Below are 13,314 nucleotides of genomic sequence, written 5' to 3'. Positions count from 1 at the left end.
GGGGGAGGGGGGGGCGACACCACTCGCTGAACCAGAAATTTTCATTAAAGAATTGAAATGGTCGTAATTTTTGGAAGCGGAAGGTTCATGAAGTAAGTGCACTCGAATACGCGCTCCCTCTTCGACTTTTCACGAATTACTTGTAAATGCGCAGACTACTATTTTTTTTTTATGCGTTATACTTCTCAAGAGGACTACAACTAGCCCTTATAGGCAGGCTGTGGAAATGAACTTGCACGGCACACGCGGTAAATGCGAACGTCAAAATCACTTTCCTCGGGCATACAACCCTTTGTACACAAACGGCTCAGGCAATGTTACGCCCAGTCCAAAAAAAACCCACCCGTTCTTTTCCACATCACTCGCCTTTTCTCCCTCCATAAAAAAAGAGGTATATCAACCGAACTATGCATATATTGACCAATGTATACAGCCTCTGCAAAAGCAACATGACCTCAACAAAGAGGCATCAAAAAGAGTATTGCTGAGGCATCTCGCCCAGTACGGATTAGCGTATGTGGTAAGACGCGTACTGCACTCAACAGGCGAAGTATAAGCAGGCTCTTTGCAAACGGTTGCTTAAAACCTGTGCCATCGTAATAAAAGGGCAGGCTTCATCCAAACACGAAAAAGTTTACTCAGAAATACTATACAAAGTAGTGCAATTTAGTAACACTGTGTCAGCGACCGCTGACCGAACTAAGCACTTTTATTAGTGTAAACCGATTTGCAGGACGTAAAAACTCGCCCCTGCCCAGCCGGACGCGATTACTCCAGCGCACATCACGTGCATACCAGAAGCATGTTGCCGGCAGTCCCGCGCGCACAGGACGCATGGCGGTGCTTTGGAGAAGCCTCGGCATGTGTCCGTGCGCCTCGCATGAAAGAGGCAACTAAGCCACGGGCAGGGAGGCATCCCCTCGCAAAACAAGAGGCCACCGTTCTGAACGCCATCATCGGAGCTCCGTGCAGGGCCCATAACAGTTGTTGGCACTGTTCGCTACGGCACAGCATCAGCGCCACAAAGGACCCCCAAGACCAGCCCTCCTTTCTTTCTCTAAACCCCTCTTTCTATCATGCCGCTACTTCAGTAAAGGAAGCAGCAGCAGCAGCAGAAGAAGAAGGGTCCCCGAGCGAATCCGGTCTGAATCAAGGGGCCACCACCGAAGCGATGGACCTATACTACACCCCCCAGCGCACCGAGAACCCACATTCTCGTCCACGTCGCGACCTGATTTATGGAAAGGTCACGCGAGGTCAAGAAGTCCCGAAGAAGAATCTCCCCATGCTCGTCCCCTCCCCTCTCCTCTTCCTTATCCAACTCGCTAACGCGCGTACATGCACACGCCTTCCTCCACTTCCCTCTCCTCGCCGCCTCACATATGCCCCCCCCTCTTCCTTCTGCCTCCATTCAGCGCGGCACATACATGTATATCCTTCCAAGCCACCGCAACTTCGCGTGATCACATGCATTCGCTTATTACCGGCATCATACCGGGCTATCTGGCGAGCAGTATCAGATAGACGCCCATCCCACATAGAGAAGAAAGAAAGCATTGAGGCTGTTACTCCACGCGAGATTGCGCAGTTTTATTATTCAAATTCAGTCTTTGAAGCCGCGCAAAAGAAGACGCTCTGCGCAACCCTCAGCCAAGCCAAGACCGCCCTTTAGGCTGCCCCCTTTCCCAACTATAGCGTCACTCTGCACTGTCCTCTCCTTCTCTATAGGTCTTTCCCTTCTCGCTCCTCTTTCGTTTTTCACTCGATCGTAATCCTCGTGAGGACACGACGTTCATTTCACGTATGCGGGAAGCGTCCGCCATTATGATGCGCGCCTAAAGGCTGCCGGCAGCGCGGCACAAGGAAGGACTGTCGCGTGTCTGTATGCGTATGCAGATCGCCGCCGTATCATGCGGTGTGTTCATGAGCGCTCGGCTCCTAATCCGCGGCGAGCGTTATGAACGACTGCCTTTCCATGTGCCGACTCACAAAGAAGCCCGTGCTCTTTCTCGTGCCGTCTCGTCGGTGGCTGCTACAGGGGAGGCAGTAAACAAGGTTTCTGAGCTTTTTAAGTTACGCCGCCGTATCGCTGGGGTAGTCGAGTAAAGTAACACCAGCCTATCCCTCTCCCTCTACAGACTTGTAGCGAAGCACCATTCGACCCGCTTATATATATATGCTCCTCATCCACGCAATATAGCCGCGTTAAAAAGCTCTTGGGCGGGCTTAACGCGCATGCCTCGTCGATTATATTGACTCCGCGAGTTCGCGCCTTCGTCGAATGCCGCCGTGAATGCAACCCGAGGAAAGGCGTCATTTATGCGCAGTCTTTGATACCACGTTTTCGCGGACTTTTCTGCGCTCCCAGTACGCAGAGGATTGGATGACGTAATAGTGAAGTACACGTGAGCAAAAACACGCAAACGCGTTAAGAGAACACAAAACAGAATTACACGGCGTCTGCCAGTGCGCCTTCCTTGCTGAGTGATCTGGGAATGCTCACGGCTAAGTGGTACCTTGCTGAGACGACCCTTTCCGGATTTATTGCAAAGAACCGAGATCGATAGCTGGCGCAGTCCAGGAACTGTAATGTTGTCTATCAACAAGGCGAACGTTCAAGCCCCAGTCATATATAGGGTAGAGTCTAGTTGGTAGCCTAATTTACATAGACATTGGAGAAAAGGGAGGGGGGGGGGGGGGGGGTCCGAACAAGGGTTGAGAGGGAGCTCAGTCCGCAATGTATATAGCCAGGCTGGCGTACTGGGGCGCCCATTCAACCGTTGTTCCGTTAGCTTTGACTCTGTGTATCATCATCTTCAGCACGTTCTATCCGGTTCCTCAACAAACCACGAGGACTCCAAATTTACAGATTGTGGCTCGTGTTTTGTCACTCCTGGTAACAGCGTTGCGAAATTTAAAACCTACGAAGATGGTAACTGAAAACGACCTATGCATGAAACTGCATGCAACTAGTCCACTGTAACCACTCCTCGTGTCTCCCTAGAAAGCACTTACCATGCACTAAGTACCCTGATAGTGCAGTTCACTCGTATACTCAAAACACGCTCCTTTAGTTCCGTCTTTTTTATTGTGAAAGTAATTCTCGAGGTTGCGGAGCAGCCACTGAGTATCATTCGATTCCTTTCTACTAAATCGGTGCATATATAAGGGAATACAACATTTATCTAAAAGCTTCCTTTGTTGTTTTTCACCCAAATGTTTTGGTTTGTAACCCGTCGAGTATCGGCAGCCTCGAAAACTAGCATATGCGAGGCAAATGAATTGTGAAGGTCGCAGAATGTAAATCTCCAGCCGTGCTTATCATCGAGGGCCAAACAATGCGTCAATTATTCGACGACATAGTCAAAGTCAAGTTTGATTTTACGGTTTACTTTAAAAAAAAATCCGTTACACCCTAAGAGCTCGCAGGTCTCTGCCACGGTGCAGCTGGGACACAGGCTCCACGATGGGCAAGTGGAGACAAAGAAATTCATCAGAGTGCCCACCGTGCGAGTACACGAATGAAAAGATAGAAACCCGTCCTCTGTACCCCACTCCACCAAGGTCGTGCCCCACGTCCGCACTAGGCAAAGTAGTGTGCTCTTGAGACATGCTGGGCAGAAGCATACTTCGCATATACTTGACATGTAAGTGACAGCACTATAATAAAGTCTACAACTACTAAACTACCTGAGAGAAACACTATTAACCACCCTTTAACCGCACAGAACCAATGCGATTCCACAGGGCTCCTGCAGCATTATATAGACAAGCAACTGCCTCCACTGGAACAACATATGTCATGCATAAAATGCTTTTTTTTTTGTTGTTGTTGTTAACAGGGTTGGCAGCGAGTGAGATGCACTAAGGCTGAACTCCAGCACTGCGCGACCGCCTATAATAATCACCAGTTAGAATCGAACCTTGCTCTGATCGCAGTTCAGAGACTAACAAGAGTGTCCAATTATTTCCAAGCGATATACAGAACGAATTTCCTGCAAGTATTATTTTACGTACTGCGAAATCGCCCCGCTCGTACTGCACAGTTTTACGGTAATTGCGCGGTTAGACATTTCATACCACCACGTACTCGCTGTGCGCTTGTCAGGGCCCAAGGCATTGCGTCTATCTATACCGAGCCCTTAGCGTGCATGGGGCATCTGGAAGCCCGAGTTGCAGTGCGCGCATCGTTGTAGCACGCTGCGGGTCGCGTGTGTGCAGGTGTTGCTCGCTGTGGGGGGGCCCTGCGTTATCGGAGGTATACAGGGACGGACCACGCCTGCCTGCCGCGGGCACCTCGCTTTGCATGCTAACGAAAACGATGTGATTTCTTCTTCCTTTATTTAGAAGGGGGGGGGGGGGGGGCAGCAGGCTGCTGGGCCTCGAATCGCGTCGAGGCACGCAAGCTGTCCCAGCTTCAGTTGCACCCCCCGTATTTTCTTATTGTTTCCCCAAGGGGCATCCGCAGGCGTCGAGGAAACGATATCTGCAGCGTTCGATAATTTGAGCAGCATACGCATTCCCCCCCTTCCATTTCCTTCCCGCTGGGATCTCCTGCGGAGGAGCTATGCTGGTGGCTCCATGCACGTGGATTCGCTGCACTGGGCAGTCCTGTACACGCTTGCAGGCACCTATGACGCGCGCAATGCCAGAAGCATTCTTTCTTTCGTATTTCCATTCCTTAGGATTTTTCTTTCTTTTTTTCTGTCATTCTGAGCCGCTATAACCCTTCCGCCCGCACCTGGTCTTATCAGTCGTTGCTTGTAGGAATTGCCATGCTATGCAAGAAGAAATGGTAAACGGCATATCTAGCAGCCATTAATAAATGTGAGGCTTGATTCGTTCGAAAGAACTCGGCTACTTCCCAAGGCGCCAGTGAAAGTAACTGATAGGTCGAACACCGAAAAGGACACGCACAAGCGTTTTGAGAAAAGACCAAACGCAATGACTGCTTTTAGTATTACGAGATAGCAAGCAAAAGGTTCTAAATTGGCTGACTCGCGCCATTAAACGCATTTAGGGATGTTTCGCGAGTGTTATGATAGGTGCACATAAATTACCAGGATATATTGACGTCACACACGATACTGTATACTCTGTGGATACCTCATAAGATGGTAATTGCCTGCCGAATTCTGTGGCCAAGGAAATAATGAAGCAATGATCGAGTATTTAAAAAAAAAGATCTATCCACAGCTTTGTGCCCTTCCTGCGAACCGATATAACTTAGAGCCTTTGAATAATATACCCCCCCCCCCCTCACCCCCCCGTCCCCTCCACTGCAAACCAGAATAAGAAAACTGCAAACTATAGCCACTGCAAACCAGCCAGCATATTCGATTATCTTTTGTGGATATCGAGAACTAAATTCGTAATTTTCTCAATTACAAAGAAGAAAGAATCCTTCCTGGCAAACAAAGCTTTGGTCTCTTTTCTCAATTTAAGCACATGAAAAATGCATGAACAAGATAGTATAGGATATAACGAATTGAACATTATCATGCATTGAAAACCAAATGAGAGAAGCGCCCCGAACTGTGACTCCAAATTGCTAGGACAGCGCGCAACTTGTGCCTGACAAGACATGAGCAGGTGACCGATGTGCATTTTCTTTCTCGTTTATTTCTGTCTAAATGTGAACGCTGCACACTGCGCTTTTGACTTCTTCACACGGACTCTGTAACAGTTAGTGCATTTAGTGGAACTACATGCACCTTTAGACTCGGTGCACGCGACAGAAAAGCGCTACAACGCACAGATGCATGGCTGAATATCAAGGGTTAAAAAAAAAAAAGTAATAAAGGAGACGACTCAAGCACACTCGACCATCCAGTTTATCCAGTTCCGGTTCCAGGTTTCCTTTTCATCACTGTACTCTAGCCCACACCTCAGCTGTCCGCCGCCCACTCGTCATCATGGCAAGCCTCACGTGGGAGTCGTTACACTCAACAGCCGCAGCTCTTGCAGCTGTGTCGCGAGTTCTTCGAAAAGACACAGGGCACTCGTTACTGACGCGTCCCATCGAAAGCTTAACATGACATAGAGAAGTTTGAAAAGTCTACTAAGTCAAATGTACTTATTTAAATTGCATGTTCAGTCTTTATATCAATAAATGGCTTAATCACAGCTCGTACATTGCAGCGCCTTACACTATACATATTGTAGTACTGCATTAATATGTCTCGTCCACTGTGATGTAAATCGTATAGTATGAATATTTGGCTTAATCACAACCCCGTAATCCGTACACTGCAGTGGCTTACACTATACATTGTAGTACTGCCCTAATATGTCTCATCCCCTGTGATATAAAACTGTATAAAAAGTCAAATAAATATTCTGATAAAACTTGCTTTAACAAACTCGGTTGGGCCAATTTGGCGCCGAACGTTATTTGCGAACGGACTCCAATTTTTGCCACGATCTCAAAATACAACAAATAGCGGTATATCCATTGCGCTGTGCGTGCGTTACGGCCCACACAACAAGTTAAATTGATATTCCTATTTTTCGTCCCCATACCTGTATTAATGACAACAAATGGCTGCCGCATTTCCACGGTCCCATAAAGAGTTACGCCACTTTACAACGCCGTGTTTTATCGCTAGTTCCTTCCGGTAAAACAACCTACTTTCCTCGCACAGATAGGGCCGAATTCTGCAAAGACAGGTCAAGTATTCTGGAGCATCTTTTAATTGCAAGGCAGCTGTGGGATATATAGGATGCTATTTATGCACACGTTGATGGGAATAGTTCATGTTTCGATTGCGCGGCAAAAATTTGTCTCTAATGTTTTTCCTGCGCCCGCAGCGAGTATAGTTGCCTACTGCAGCATACAAAACCAATAAGCTGCGCTTTTAAACCATTGCGGAGCAGCCACGGAATATTGTAAGATACTGTATTGACCATATTCATAGAAGCTTCCGACGCGTAATACAATTTTGCGTCCGATCGTTCTACGTTCATAACAAAAGTCAGACTGCCATCATTGGGCGTGTTTTTGAAATTAGTAGCAAAAATCAGAAAGCTTACCGGGGGAAGAGCTGCGGCTATATTGATTGCTATCCTAACGTTAGACAATATGCAAAAAACTTTCAAAAACTGTTTCCCAGAAAATGTCGAAACTTTCTGGGTATTTGTATCGAACAAACACGTGATTTTCGATCGCCTTCAAGACTGCAACTCCTCAGAGCTCATTTTCATCCATCAAATAACATATATAGTGCGCTTAAGCCTACTTTCAGAGTGTTGTAGAGTTTCAGAATGTTCTATTGTCGACAGCTGGAACGATGTGACGTGCAATAATTATATGCCGTGAGCAAACATGTTTATCATAAATTCACCGTACCTAGCTGCCCCCACAATATGTACTTAATCATCTCGCAAGAAAAGGAGGCGCGTAGAGTAAATTAGCATAATAAAGGAGAATTACATTATTTAGTTCGAGCATAAAACTTGAAGAGCACGTAATACAAACGTCAACGTGCCTCTTACCAAGATACTGAGAGCTAGATGAGTTCCACAACACCATCACCGGTTGTCTCGCCAGAGTCATACCATTCACTTCACAATGGCAGGCACATTTTAGATGAAGCTACCCCGGACAAACACCGGTGCTGCTCGAACATGGCATAGTCGGTCCGCAGGCAGCATACACAAATAAGCGCGCACAATCGCGAACAAAAAGCATGGCGAGCGTAGGTAAGCAGCGAAAGAGAAAAGTCATCTCCGCCAAGTCCTCGTAAAGAACCTGTCCCGCTTAAGTGACACTCGGCGTGAAGCAGACATGCTATACGAGCGCATACGCACTTTGAAACTCCTGTAATAGCACGAGCGCGTGTACAACGTGCATGCTCTCTGGCCGCGCGCAGCCCGCAGCACGCAAGGAGTCAAGAAGCGACTCGCGATACACAGAACACGCCGCTGCCGACGACCCGGAGACCACAGACGTTCTCGCGAGCCTGGTGTGTGTGTGTGTGTCTTCGGGACTGCGGGAGCATCGCTCTGATTTAGGAGCTCGGCGACGCGAGAACGTACAGCGCAAGAGACACAGGGAGGCAAAATGGCAATAGAAAAAGGGAAGCAGGAGTAGCGCGTTGGCGCTTGACTTGAGAGAGAACAAAACAGGGCGCTCCATATTCGAAGGAAGAAGACGAGGGGGCTTTTGTCAAGCGGTTTGACTCCGGGCCGTAAAAGGAGCGAACGCTACTGTCCCCGACAAGTAGCGAGAGTGGAGTGGCGTTTCGGTTAATTGAAAACAAGAAGCACCCTGTATACTGAGCACTTTCCAAAGGTGTGCCTCCAAAGAATGGTTCTTACGCGTTGGAGCCCCTTTTTGAGCACCACTTATGCTAGCCCATTCGAAACTGACTCCGGTGGTTACTGTTCGAATGAAAAGATGGCTATCCTACTTAGAACACAATGTATGTTTGTTCTGGCACCCTCTAGGGGCTCTCTTGACAGCTGAGCTTTGTGCTTCGGCTTAGTGACTACTGATCGTTATTAAGTGATTTCCGTGCTTTATGAGGCGGTCTTTTTGCCTAAAAACCACCAAAGAGGGTGAAATGGCAACTCATAAATTACTCACCGCACACCCAAAACCCAATTCCCCACCTTCAATGCAGTCTCCTCCGCAGCTCTCTTGAGGCTAATTTTTATACTGTCTCGGTTCACAACATTTGTCCACTTGTGCAAAGGCAATTTTAGGAATGCGAAGTTTTTTTTCTAATATAGTGTTCTAACGCAACAAAGCGGGCTGTGATATATAGCGTTATATAATGGCGCTTACGTTTTCAACGCAACAATACCTTGTACGCGAACGCCTAGCTTGAAATTTATGTGCGCGATTCTAAAGGACACGCCTACCAGTTTCCGCCCGCTGCCACTAGGGGCTGTGAATTCTCTGGACTGACGAAATCCCTCTCGTATGATAGCGGGGGAAACCGCATAACTCAAAGTGCGGTTTGCATAGTATCGCGCTCCACGTATAAGAGCAGTACATTCATGATGCATGAAGCTAACCGTTCTTAAAATCCATACTTTATTGGTTAAAGGAACGGATCTGTATTTTACTTTTTTTTTTTTTTTTTTAAGGGGGGGGGGGGGGGGGGCATTTGGTGGTTGGCGAGAGCGTCGATACCAGCCAATAGAGTCCTGCCCCAAGCTTCCACATGCCCCAAACTGTGGATCCAACAGCAGTCTCTGGCTTTATAAGCATGGCAACGGTTGCCTATATTGTGGCTTCGACTTCACCACTGCTGGCTTATAATGGCTGTGTTACACGTCCAAATAGTTAAAAACATTTCGAGACTTGTGCTTTTCTTGGAGGGACCTCTGAGTGCCTAACCTAGGCATTCGTAATGAGCTTTCGCGATTTTGTCTTCGTTACATAAAACAGAAGTGAACTTGCTTTCTTAACATGCTAATGAGCTCCTAGCTGGTTTCGCCTTTACATTTGGCTCACAGTTAAGAACAGACTCTCATTAAGACTTCGTTGTGATACATACAGCACAATTAGCCACATTTGTACGCACCAAAGCACGCGTAGTATCAAAGCATGCATTCAAATGTAAAGAAAAAAAGAATTCTCAAGTACCTTCGTGCCTCGACATACCTATGCCGTTGCTTTAACAGCTCATTTTTTCTCCTCTACGACTGCGAATCTCTTCCAGCGGCGCACACGTTCGCCGGGAAAGAAGAAATAACGCACATTGAACGAGCAACGCTTCCGCTGCTGAGGTTGTCTGCGGCCGTGTTTGCACAAAAAAATGCACATAACGCGGAAAACGTCTTCAAACGCCGCTAACGCTCAAGCGCAAAGTCCCCAGGTTAGCTACACTCCCCATGTTTGCACACGTACAGCCGTTTGCAAAGTTAAGGCTCGTGTACGGGCAGTTTTCAATCTCCTTGGTGCAAGCATTCCCTGATGTGATACCACCAAATTGATAAAACCTCGCCAAACTGTCACGCGTTCAGGTTTGGCTTCGCATCACCTCGCAACGCCAAATTCACTTCCGTCGAGCCGTATCATCGATCGATATTGGAGATGCCTTCACTACGGCTGACAAACACTGCCAAAGGCTATCACAGTTTTCGCTGCATTCCGTGCGCAAAAAACCCGTTTTTTTTCTGGGAAGTGCGGCGGTTCATAAGAGACCGACAGTGACGAAGCGTCACAGCCGATATATATAAAGATATACACGGACGGGGGAAAGAAATCGCGACGAGCTCGTTTCACCATCGCGGAATTCGAGCCAGAGAAAGTTCACATGTCGAAGCCCACTGATTACAGTCCCGTCTCCTTCCCTTCCTCCTTGCCAGTGGTGCGATAACACGATACAGCAACCACGTGAACTCGTCCGGAGTGTCTCCATTCGTATTCCGAATCTATACGTACGCGGCACCCGTTTCTTTCAATTTTTCTTTCTCTGTACTTTACCGAAACACGTACGCGGAGAAAGAAGAAGACTCTTCTCAGAGCTTGGGAGAAATATCTGAAATACTCGTTGGGCTCGGCAGGGCGAGAAATTGGAGGGAAAGTGATACAGCTGAAAAATGTAGGGGACCGGGCCCGGTGGTGCGCCGCGTCGCCGAAAGAGATTATGCAACTCGAACGACTTTTATTACCCGTGATAGGTGAGTGCTTCGAATCCGCACTGCCCATCGTCTACAGCGAGCTATACGTTATTATACCTTCGCTTCTATGTTTTCGTTAAAGAAAGTCCAGCCTTTTTGTACAGGACTCCCGACATTATTTCACGTTTCTTCTGTACTTTTGCAATGCGACGACAGAGACGAATTTCTCCCAGAACCAGACAGCGAAACCATTTTCCAGTAGGTCTCCGCTACATCGAATGCTGCGAAATATGCGCTTAGGGAGACGGTAAATCAAATGTCCAGATGACTTAATCACTCACTGCAACTCGTTTTGGTACATCCCACGCCATAAATTATGGAGACAAGTATCGCTCGGCTGCCGGGGGATGAAGAGCAAGAAAAAGAAAAAAAAAATAGCTGGTAATGCGGAATAGTCGCGGTAAATTGCAAATAAGAAGATGCCAACGTATATGCAGCGCACGAACGACAGGTAAACGATGATATCTTTGCAAGCACAGCCTTCAAGGCAGGTCGATCTGCATTGCCCACATTATGTGCATCTCAGCAGGTCGTAATAACTAATCTCCGTAATACCACGGCTGCCCTTCCACTGCAGGCGAGTCGCAAATCATTCATAATTTATGTACGCGGCCTAACAATACGGAATGGTGCGCTGTATGAATACTAGTCGGCAATTATGCAGAGTAAACTGCCCATGCCTCTCCCTCGTGCCTGTGAACAGGGCGAGTATTCGGGTGCTTAAATTTAACGTAATTTGAATTAACATAAAACAAAAATGGCTGACACTTGGAGAAGAAGACCGAAGAGTTAGTGTTTTACTAAAGGAACAACATGACAATTTTAGATTTATAACTCACTTCAATTCATTTACGCTAGCGCGAGGGGGTTTCGCAGGATTGTACTTTATCCAGTGCCTTCCACTAAATCCAACCACAACGATCCCGAAGAAACGGCTGTTACGGACCGATGACCACATCAGTATAAACATACACAGAAAGCCCGCACGAACAAAGCTTGAAAAACGCGGCACTAACTGCCACCTCCTATGGCTGGTGGTGGCGCCCAAACGGCCCATCGCAGTACGTCACAGCTTGAGAAGCATTGTGTGTGCGCGTATGTGGCTGCCTGTCCGCATTATTACACATCGAGTGGCACGGTTCAACTCATGGGGCACCCATCACCACTGTCCGACGACAGGAAGTCAAAAGCGAGCCGATGGTCTCGTAAAGCGTTCGCAAATTTGCAAACGGTCCCATAAGCCATCTCCTCTGAACACTGAACTGCCGATCATGGCCGCCACGCATACAGAGACGGGTTTAAGAGCGGCTTTGGTGGTGACCCCTGACGACGCCGTGCACGGAGCAAGCGGTACGCGGTGTGGTACTGCGTCTGTTGAAGCCGATGGCAGTTTTCGATTGAGGGGACCCCCTTTGGCAGAGCCCCACAAAAGTAGCCCATCCTCCACCTTCCCCCCAGTCCGTGGCCCCTCGGTGTTATACCCCCTCCCGCCATCCCATCCTTCTTTTTGAGTTCCCCGCCAAGGGCTCCCGCCTCTGCAGCGCATCTGGTACAGCGGTTCCTGTGTGGCATCGGCCGTGGTGCTTCTCCCCCTCGAAGCACAAAGTGCCGGCGGTCTTTCGGAAAGACCGCCACTTTTCACAGTCCCGTGGCGAGACACTATTGAGAAGAGAGACCGCCTCTCAGTCGGCTGTGTATGTGTGTTTGCGAACTGCAGCGCTGAACCGCTTGCTGGAAAGGTCATAATGAAGATGGGGGACACACTTTGGGAGTTAACAAAGCCGGCTGTGCTCAACGGGCCTTCACAAGCATGTGCAAACAGCGGCGCTTGAGGGCGTAACGTACTTGTTAGTGCTCACATCATTCCCTTCCTTTTTTACAGAACCTAAAGGAGTAGGCCGCGGACCACACACGTGACTAAGAGGATATTACTGAACGGTACATCTTCTAATACGGGGGAGACTCCGAATTAAGGTCGCCTCTGTATGCTTTACGAACTTTCGCTTGTCACTGTATTTGCTGACGACCGTAAGAGACATAGTTTATGCATGGATATAGCAGGACATATAGTCTCTGAATGAGCTTTTTGCCTCTAACTAGTTGCGCCACTTTTTTGTGCTACATAGTATCGCAGATAATCCCAAACAACTCTCTTTAAAATTGTTACTGTCACGTACGGATTCATCGACAAGTCTACATCAGAACCGAGGTGGTAACACGTGCTCACAGTCATTCAAACGAAACCCCACGAGACATCAGTGCGGCCTATCAGCCCAAGGTGCACGCGACTACAATTTCAGCAACTTTTGAATAGGGACGAGCAACAACGTATTACACGTCTGCATTCAATTCGAAAACGATCGAAAATAATAAAAAGAGAAAGTGCGGAGAGGTTGAACAACCTGAACGGGGAGATTTCAACGCAATGTTCTCAACACCCGGCGTCAATGGCAAACGAAACAGCTGCGACGAATAACAAAACGCTGCGCTTACGGGCGTCCTGAAGTGGAATTCTGCATGCATAGATTGGAATTACAGTTAAGCGTAAGCCTTTATTTGACAGATTTCTTATCGCCCATGACAATTATCCAGAATTTATAGGTCTATCTGGGTTATGAGTGATGAACGGAGTGACAAAACAAAACAGCCTCACAGGTCACGTGCGTCTGAACGAGAATT

General features: G+C 47.9%; 1 protein-coding gene across 2 annotated transcripts in view; it reads right to left on the bottom strand.

Annotated features, from left to right (window-relative positions):
- The window catches only part of LOC146186459 (homeotic protein ultrabithorax-like), a 449,712-nt gene that overhangs the window by 106,160 nt on the left and 330,238 nt on the right, over positions 1-13,314 (bottom strand). The gene's annotated exons all lie outside the window — the stretch shown is intronic.

The sequence above is a fragment of the Amblyomma maculatum genome, chromosome 6 (genome assembly GCF_055883805.1).
Source record: "Amblyomma maculatum isolate TAMU_Amacu chromosome 6, ASM5588380v1, whole genome shotgun sequence".
Lineage (NCBI taxonomy): Eukaryota > Metazoa > Arthropoda > Arachnida > Ixodida > Ixodidae > Amblyomma > Amblyomma maculatum.
Note: the sequence above shows the minus strand (reverse complement) of the source record. Positions and strands in the feature narration are given on the sequence as shown.